General features: G+C 43.1%; 1 pseudogene; it reads left to right on the top strand.

Annotated features, from left to right (window-relative positions):
* The first annotated feature begins 4,734 nt into the window (after positions 1-4,734).
* LOC126254241 (5S ribosomal RNA) lies at positions 4,735-4,852 on the top strand (annotated as a pseudogene).
* Positions 4,853-10,522: the final 5,670 nt, after the last annotated feature.

The raw sequence follows: 10,522 nt of genomic DNA, 5'->3' as shown, positions 1-10,522 counted from the left end.
TTTTCGCTTCGTGAAGTGTACAAATATCGAATTTGCGAACATGGAAAGCACTCTGCCAATATTTGCACCATTTTGAAAACTTATCAAGGTCTGACCAAGTATTTGAGTACGTACTTTCAGACTAGAGAGTACTAAGTATTGTAGTACACTCAGTATAATGTCGTTTATTGAAACTGAACAACACTTCTCGAACAATCACTATATACTCACAAAAACAAATAACTCCTAGACGATCATTCATCAAGAGGGTCGGTGAGGTCCTTCGGAGCTGGTCCTAGCTGGGCGAGGAACTGGCTGTACTGCTGCTGCGCGGGCCTTATAAAGCCGGCGGAGTACTCCAACTTTGGCTCTATCTGTGAGGCGACTTCTGCAGAAAAAGGTTCGCATTAGTCTCTAGCAAGTTCTGTTTGTTTTCAAGTACTGTTTTCCTCTTGGTTGCGCCTGACAATGCTTGTGTATGTTATATGGTACACAGGGGTGTCTTGAGTGTAGTCTGCCGGGCAGGGGCCGTCTGTGGCAGACGTAACACAACCGTACTTAGTTATGGACCAGTGCATCATCTTCGAAGAGTTGACGGTTACTATCAGTATTGTGTGCAGTGTCATTAATATATAGTACCTAGAAAACTATGTTGGCGACTGAGACAACAGTCTGTTAAACATGTAATATGGTAGACAAATCTATTGTGCCGTGGCCGAAGTCGCAGGTGGTGAAAGGAAGACACACAGGATTGACTAAGCAACACTACATTGGCAAGATTATTAACACTAAACTTTGGTCAAACAAGTAGCTGTCAGATCTTGGCAGTTCTGTGGGTTATCCGACTGTTTCGCTTAGTGGCCTAGATCGTTTTGTTATACAGTATACCACTTAAGCATTTTTAGCAGAGCTTCGTTAACAACGTAAAGTGAACAATGTCTGTCGAGATTATTGCAGTGCAAGTTCGTAAAAATGCACACCAGACCAGAGAGAAACGGGATATGTAAATAAAAGCCTTGTACCAATATGTTATTTTGTAAAATGTGATTTAATAATGTATAATTACAATTCTGTTTTTCAGTCAATCAAAAATCAGTACAATTTCATGTCACTAATGTTGTTTTTGGTGTGTCGTCTTCAACTCAAAGACTGGTCTCATGCAGGTCATCACGCTAATCTATACTATGCGAGCGTCTCCATGTCTCCGTAACTAGCCCAACTTAAATCCATTTTAACCTGTTTACTGTATTCACTGCCAGGGCTACTTCTACAGCTTTTAGCCCCCTCCCCCCCACCCACCTCCCCACTTACACACCCGCCTTCGTTACGAAACTAACCGTAAATTTCTCCTTTATAAATTCGACTCTGTATCTCTTCAATACATTACTCATCAAAAAACATGATCTAAACCTTTGTTTTGTTCTACCACATTGCAAAACCATCTATTCCAGTCTCGTTTTAAATGTTTATCTTCTGGTTTCACTACCTTCCGAAAAGTTTTCTAACACTGAAGTTTATATTCTGTATTAACTAAGACGTGTCTATATTTCTCTGAAAACGTCCACAATCATATTTCAGAAGTTTATACGCGAATTCCCTAGATCAAGCAGTCGTTCATTACACTGCTCTGTCATTGTAGATTTGGATTAGCATTGCCAGTGACTTTTTTGGATTTTCTTGTGTAAATGGTGCAGGTTTCGTAGGCCTGATGGCACAAAGGTTGGCTGTGGGAGATAAGGATACTCCTAAGAGGAATTTGCCGCTATAGAACTGTTGTATTCTGGGAAAGGAGCCTGTCCGCAGGTAGCGCGGATGGCCTTGACGTCACGCTGCAGGATCGTTGCGGAACACGCAGTTATTCACAGAAGCCCTTTTAGACAAATAAGAGATCTCTAGGCAGGTGCGGCTTCTCTCAAGGCGTGTGAATGTTCGTTACGATGCCTCAGAGTAATGCCCAGCTTAGACTTTCAGAATTTTCCTTTCATTGCCTCGTTCTGTACTTTTCGGGAGAACTCGTGTTTTCCTGCTGTGCCTACGTGCAGGGCTTTTCATTCACAAGTTTTAGAATCATGTCGTGGCGTGGGAGAAGTCTCTTGGTTCTGGCTGATCGCCTCTGAGCGGTCGGCAGAAGTCTGACGAGCTAACAGGGCAGCAGACTGTCTAACGCGGTTGCGTGTTTCTCGTTGGTCGGAACTCAGAATCCCCGAGCTCACTGGGGTGAGTTCCAGTTCTAGTAGCAAAACTCAAGGAAACGGCTCTTAGAGCGCACACTTGGCTTCAGGCTTGTGTAAAGTATGCTTCTTGTCAGGTTCTTGTAGAGAAAACACTTCGTCATAGGCATACATGTTTGGTGAAGTAAACCAGTTTAGGACAGGAGAGATAATTGATGAGACGAGCTATGCTGCCGCTGGATGGATGCCTGTACTTAGCACTAAGGAACAGAACATGGCTAGTTCTGTAACCCGATCTCTCACAAACTTCCACAGTGGGAGAGGAGTCAAAATAAGCGAAACATGTCTCGGCTTGACCGCAGATGTTCGACCCTTTCTGAGAAAACGATGTCACAGCTTTCGACGCAGTTTAGATGCCTTTTAGAGCGCGATAATCTCATCGGAAGTGGTCGCTCGCACCGTGGCTTCTCACTTTTGCGACCTGTGTTCAAAACCCGATTATTGTTTTCATTTATTAAATTTCATTACTTCATTTATCTACCCATGTCCGTAGAAGGTTACTACACAAATGTTTCTTATCAACCTGGGGGATAGAAGGTCGTTGTACTAATTGTAAAATTACAGCTGGCTTTCACAACGTCATACATTTATTACATAATATATGTGTGTACGGTATTTTCAGAGGTTACAATCTCTTTAAATTCTAATATTCGTATGTTTAATTCTTATACCATTTCTTATAATTCTTATATTTGATTCTTACGTTTTTTCTTCAAGATGATTTTGTGTATTTCTTTGGATGTTACCAATCGTAGAACCATTCGAATCATAGAAATTCGGAACACAGTGACATTTCTCTGTAATGTCTGTAATATTGCCGAAAATGTCAGGCGTTAGCAATGATTTAGTGGCAAATGACGAATAACGGCTTCCTTTTTCGAAAACTGACGCTCAAGATACACTACAGGAACTTGACAATTGCAATGTCAGATGATTTTCTGATACATTTATTGTTTTCTTTTAATTCAGTAGCCAGACATACATTCAGGAAACGAATAAGGACAATGTTATTTTATTGTACAATGGAAAACATTTGTGTAGTAATCTTCTGTGGACATGGACAGATAAATGAGAAGCAAAATTAAAAATAATAATGCAGTTACAAACACGGGGCCCAAAAATATGAAACCGAGACACCAGCCACCGTGCCACCGCTTTGACTGGAATATTTACTCGCTAAAAGGCACGTCACATACCTCGAAAACTTTGACGCTCGTTTTCTCAGAAACGGCTGAGTATGTACGTATAAGCAGAGACATGCGTGCACTTATTTTGACCCTTCTTCCACTGAGATAGTTTTCTGGGAAATCGAGTTATGCCACTTCCAGTGTTCTCCTTGTAAGTACAAGGGGAGGGCTAAAATCACATCTTCCAGCCGCTGTTGCCGACAGCCTGCCGGCCACGGTGGCCGAGCGCTTCTAGGCGCTTCAGTCCGGAACCGCGCGACTGCTACGGTCGCAGGTTCGAATCCTGCCTCGGGCATGGATGTGTGTAATGTCCTTAGGTTGGTTAGGTTTAAGTAGTTCTAAGTTCTAGGGGACTGATGACCTCAGATATTAAGTCCCATAGTGCTCAGAGCCGACAGCCTGTTTGTTTGTACACTGCCTGTTTTCTAAGATGGTACATAATCGTAACCACACAACCAATTTAGAATCGAATCTAACTTGCTCTGTACAACAGCTGAGTACGCGTCGTAAAGTCACTCATCCAGCCTGAGATTCTTGGAAATCTTGTGGTGGTTTCTCCTGTCTTCCTGTGTACTTTCTACAGCTAATTAACAACTTAGCCAATCGCTTTGCATGTCCACAAATTATTAATGTAATTGTGTTTCATCCTCCCTATCTACACGTGCCAAGGTTATACTTTGAACTGTATTCCCTTGCCCTATTATTCATGGTACTTTTTGTCAGTGGGTAGCTTTCATGTTGTAAGTCAATAAATCTGTTTGTTACAGTGTCCATTTGCTTCCATTTATTCTTAGAATATCCCTCCTCCGTTTATTGTATCTATGTGCGGGGTGCGGTTCCCTAGTGTTTCCCGTTAAGTGACAGTATGGTCATTTTAAATTATTTTGAGTGATCATTTGAGGCAGTCCCTCATTTTGTTGAGTACGAGAATTTGATTTTCTGCCTCCTAGGGATATGCTCCTACCATAAATGTCTATCCACATAGCATACTTCTCTCAGTCAGACTATCTTTTTTGTTCGCGCCAGTTTGCATTTTATATCCTCTCCACCTCAGCACTGTCAGTTTTTTTACTGCCCAGATACTCTCACTACTCTGATGTCCCATTTCGTAATCAACGATCTCAGCATCGTACGACATTCGTCTGTAATCTGTTACCGTTGCTGTAGTTCCGTTCCTGTGCTCTTCAAGATACTAACCTTTCCGTTTCACTCATCTTCCAGGTTACTTTGCATCGCTAACTGGGGTATACTGTTATTAGCTACCCTCAACATTTTTTTATCTTCTCCCTAAACTGTGATTCGCTTTCCAAATTTCTCTTTGGTTATATTTACCACATGCCGACGGCCTTGCCACAGTGGTAACACCGGTTCCCGTAAGATCGCCGAAGTTAAGCGCAGTCGGGCTGGGCTAGCACTTTGATGGGTGACCGTCCGGTCAGCCGAGCGCTGTTGGCAAGCGGGCTGCACTCAGGCCTTGTGAGGCAAACTGAGGAGCTACTCGACTGAGTAGTAGCGGCTCCAGTCATGAAAACTACGGCCGGGAGAGCGGTGTGTTGACCACACGCCCCTCCGTATCCGCATTCAGTGGCTGAGAGGATGACACGGCGGCCAGTCATTGGGTCTTCCAAGGCTTGTGCGGACGGAGTGTATTTACAACACGTGCAGTACACAGATTGATTAACAACAATTAGTAACCACAAATCTGTGTCACTCGCTTCACAGACACTAATTCCCTTCCATGTCCTTCACATCTTGTGAAGCTGTTGTGATTTGTGTAAAAGTTCTGAATAATATTCCGCTGCCACTGTTTCAGAATTTCAAAGAGTGTACGTCAGTCAATACTGTTAGAGGCTTTCTCTAAACTTCCAAATGCCACGTTTATCGTTTAGCGCATCCTTAACCTGTTTTCTGAGATAAATGGTAGAGGCAGCGTTGTGTTATGTGTTGCTACATTCTCTGGAACCCGAATTGGTTTTCCCCGAACACTTCTGTAAATAATTCGTGCAACTATGACTTAAAAAACTTATAGTTCTGTTAAATTCACACTTATCAATAACTCCCATTTCTGAAAGTGGTATTAAATTATTCTTCTTGTACACCAGGTGGAATACTTTTATATCTCAAGGCTAAGTAGTTCTGAGGGAATCTTGTCTGCTCCAGTGTCTCAATGCTCTGGACTGCGGTCTAAATGTTCTGTCAAATACTTCTCACATGTCTGCCATCTCATCTTCAACTCTTTCGTCTTCTCTTTCTATAACATTGTCTTCACGTTTGTTTCCCTTATTTACAATATCCATGCATTCATTCCATCCTTCTCTTTTTTGCTCACTACGGCCTACCATGTGAGCTGTCAATTTTCATAGATGAACTTATCTTTTCTCTTTAATTTTCCTATAGGCGACATCTGTGTCTACCCTAAAGATAAAATTATGATTCTACTGGCTCTGGCAATAATAGCCCATAGAGAAAATGTCAGTAACGTTACTATCATGGCACAGATATGTTTCGTGCAAGATAATACGGCGCATACAACATTTACCATATTCCGTGACTGACAATAATAGATGCCTACTACTTATACACGATCGCGTCATTTGCTTTCATAGTACCACATACTTGTGATACACGCACTAGAACTGTTATCATTTCCTCTTCATGCCGCTGCTAGGCTTTGTCAAAACTCACTGCACATTCATTAATAACCTTACCAAAAAAACCAGAAATGTGAGGGCGGGTAAAACCTGTTCTATCTACTGTTATGATGTTTAATCTGCAATAACGATTCCCACGAAACTCTGACAGAGCTGATGCGGAATTTATTTCTATCTTCCAGAGGCAAGAAGAAAATTTGCAGCTATGATATTTGCCGAATTGATTTACATTACAACTACGCTGTAATTCGCCCTAAAAGTGTTCAATGGAGCGCAACCTTCACTATCGAACTTCCCAAATCAGTGCTTGAGAATAATATTATACTGGTAACCACAATGGCCTGATATATATGCATTCACATAATAACATACTTTAAATGAACTGTTTATCAAGCACTGTCAAGTCCCAGTTCGCTGAAAAATGCAGAAAATTAAGAATGGATGGGATTTATACACTAAAGCGCCAAAGAAAGTGGTATAGACATGCTTATTCAGACAGAGAGATAGGCAGAATACGGCGCTGCGGTCGGTAACGCCTATGTGAGACAAGTGCCTGACGCAGTTATTAAATCGCCTACTGCTGCTACAGTGGAAGGTGTACTGTCTGCCATCGGGTTCCCCTAAATGGCAGGGAGCACCGCATAACAGCCACGCTATGAGGGAAACAAACCAACAGCCAAACAGGCGAAGACATCAGCTAAACCCGCTGAATATTCCAGTCGATTAATAAGAACCTTTCCTTGCAGAGGTCGCCGCGACATATCCGGCCACGGATTCCTACGCCGGGTTTCTATTGGCTCCAGCTCACTATATAGGCCCGGCCGGTCAAAGGCTGCTAATGGCAGATATCACCGAAGCCGCTGCACTGAACCGCCGATCGAAGTACCAGCCGACCGAGAGGAACCACATCTACGGCTAGATCGACGGACGTCTACATTGTACAGCCAGCTATTGTATTGTAGAAGAAGTTCAATAAACTGTTGGAGAACACAACAGAAGGTTATCAAGATTTGAGTGAGTTTGAACGTGGTGTTACAATCGTTGCACGAGCGATGGAGCACAGCATCTTCGAGGCAGTGATGAAGTGGGAATTTTCTCGTACCACCATTTCACGAGTTTACCGTGAATATATTCAATCCGGTAAAACATCATATCTCCGACATCGCTGCGGTCGGAAAAGAATCCTGCATGAATGGGTCAACGACGATTGAAGAGAACCATTCAATGTGACAGAAGTGCAACTCTTCAGCAAATTGCTGCAGAGTTCAGTGCTTGGTCATCAACAAGAGTCAGCGTGCGCACTACTCAACGAAACATCTTCTATATCGCCTTTCGGAGCCAAAGGCCCACTCGTGAACCGTCGATGACTGCACGACGCAAAGCTTTACGCCTCGCCTGGGACCGTCAACACCGACATCGCACTGCTGATGACCGGAAACATGTTGCCTGATAGGACGAGCCTAGTTCAAAACTGTGTCGAGTGGATGGACGTGTACGGCTATGGAGTCAACTACATGAATCCGTGGACCCTGCATATCAGCAAGGGACTGCTCAAGCTGGTGGAGGCTCTGTAATTGTGTGGGGCGTGTGCAGTTGGAGTGATATGGGACCACTGATACGTCTAGATACGACTCTGACAGGTGACGCATATGAAAGCATTCTATCTGATCACCTACATCCATTCATGTCCATTATGCATTCCGAGGGACTTAGCAATTCCAGCAGGACAATGCGTCCATAATTGCTGCAGAGTGGCTCTTCTGAGTTCAAACACTTCCGATGGCGACCAAACTCGCTAGACATGAACATTATTGAACATATCTGGAATGCCTTGCAACTTGCTGTTCACAAGACATCTCCACTTCCTCGTACTCTTACGGATTTATGGACAGTCCTGCAGGATTCCTGGTGTCACTTCCCTCCAGCACAACTTCAGACATAGCCGAATTAATACGACGTCGTGTTGCGGCACTTCTGCGTGCTCGGTGGCGCCCTACACGACATTAGGCAGGCGTACCAGTTTCTTTGACTCTTCGGTGTGTATTATAACCAGTAACTGAGAAAAGGATGCGGAGGACACCATTTCTTTCAAATTTTTTACAGATTGTCCAGTTAACGCAAAGTAGATGAAATGAAACTAACCCGGAAAATATTTAATGCACCTTAAGATAGGTAAGTGAAGTTCGGTGGCAGGTAGTACAGGATTTACGGTGAGGTGAGTACAGGGTCATAAAAAAGAACCTGCAACAAATCTCAAAATGAATAATGAAACGGAAATGCGGGTAAGCTACTAAGAAAACATATTAAGTACACTATCGTAGCCGAGAGTGACAGGCAGCCAGTGTGCGAACGCAGCAGTACAAGCTCGAACGCCAGCTTGCAACGCTGATGATGAACATACTGAAAGAATATATGATGAGATAAAGCAGATTATTCAGGTATTTAATGAAGAGGAATGAGGGACTCCAAATTCTGCCATTCGATAGTAGGAAAAGTAGGAGAAGAAAAAATGGTAAGAGATACATGGACTACGCGAAAAGAATGAGGAAGGAATCCACCTGGAATAATTCTGCACAGAGCATAATTTAATCATCATTTGGTTGAAAAATCATCAAAGGATGAGGTATACGAGTACCCGGAGAGATGTGAAAACTCCAAAAGTTTCAGATTAATTATGTAATGTTAAGACAGCGATTTCGGTACCATATTTTAAACTGTAAGTCATGTCCAGGGGCAGATATGGACTCTCACCACTATTTATTGGTTCTTAACTGTAGATTACAGCTGAACAGCTGAAGAAATTGCGAAAAGGTAGTAAATTAACTAGGTGTGACCTGTAGAAGTGGAAAGAAGTTAGGAAGATACAAGATAACGTACGGTACTGGCAGAAGCGAATCTGGGAGGGAGGGTCAATTAAATTAAAATTCAACGTTGTATTCTGTGCTATTGATGATAATTTTTGTGATTGTCTTGTAAAGTAGAATAACTGCGTAGGTCTTGTCTTGGGAATTTTGACTTCCTTGGCAGACAATCTGGAAAGTGATAAAAGCATGAACTTTCGTGATCTATAACAGTTGACATAAAAGTTCTCTGTGTGAAGAGTCACGTCACGATGTAAAATAACTGTTACTTCAACAACGTAATCGAGTATCCGGCCCCTTTCGCTTGCATCAGCTAGTAGAGAAGCAGATTCACCATTACTAGACCTAGAGCAAGAAAACTACGGCCGTGGCTGAAATTTCGCATGTACTTTCTTCAGTATACTGAGAGGAAGCGACCAGAAAATTAATCACTCAGGGGAAGAATATTTTTCTTTTGGAAAAGTGCCAAGACTTAGGAGAATACCTTCGTAGGTTTCAATAGCTGATATAACCTTCAGAATCTAACGACCCCAGAAAACCTGCTAAAATGCAACTGGCCGAAACCTGCACCTCCACCTCGGTGTCCTGTGGCACAGTGGGTCCTCCCAACCCTCTGCGTACAGCATGTGTAACAACATCGGCAGGAACTAACATTGTCACAGAAGAAGCCGACAGCGCAGAAGCTGTAGTGTACTGGTTATGATACTAGACGGTTGCATGGAGATGTAGTGAGTTCGAAATTAACCAGAAATGAAAAATTTTAATTTCTTCATTGGGTTCGAGTACACTCTAGAAGTATTCACAAATGGCAAGAATCATTGTCCTGGAATGTTCTGTCGCTGTTATATATACCGTATGTGTTCTGGCCGGAGGCAGTTCGCTCTGCGTTCTTCTATGTGCAAGTGCTGAATAACTCATCGTTAAGTGAAGTTAGTGTTCGTCATTCATCTACTTACACCGTCCTCTACATTATAGTGGTGGAGACGCTGGGTATTGGAACTTCTGATCCTGCACAATATCGACAACACAGTGGCTCCCCTCAGGCCACGACAGAGCTGCCGTTTACGTAGCGAGAAACCCGAGTTCGAGCAGTATTCAACATATCGCAATCTATCGGAGACAGAAGAAGAAGAAGACGTCACGATGACAGCAACTGTGTGCCACCACATGAGACATCCTTCCGAGTTCTCTGGTGACGATGACCAAGATCCAAACAAGTGGCTGAAGGTATATGAGCGTATAGCCAAATTTAACAAATGGGATGACACTGTGCGTTTGGCTAACGTACTTTTCTACTTGGATGACACTGCCAAGCAATGGTATGAGAAAAGCGAGGAGAAGTTCACAAGCTGGGAAGTATTCCACGCGGAACTGCCCAAGTATTTCGGCGGCACACACTGACAGAAGTGCAAAGCTGAAGATAAATTAAAGTGCAGGGCACAGTGTCCAGGAGAAACTACAGCATCCTACATTCAAGACGTCTTGGAGTTGTGTAAGATAGTGGATCCTAGCATGAAGGAGGAAGATAAGGTTGCACATCTCATGAAGGGTGTTGCTGAGGACATGTACTCCTGAAGGAGGTTTCGACAGCAGACGACTTCATAAAATGGTCC

This window comes from Schistocerca nitens, chromosome 4 (assembly GCF_023898315.1).
Source record: "Schistocerca nitens isolate TAMUIC-IGC-003100 chromosome 4, iqSchNite1.1, whole genome shotgun sequence".
NCBI classification, from domain to species: domain Eukaryota; kingdom Metazoa; phylum Arthropoda; class Insecta; order Orthoptera; family Acrididae; genus Schistocerca; species Schistocerca nitens.
This window is presented reverse-complemented; position numbering and strand designations above follow the sequence as displayed.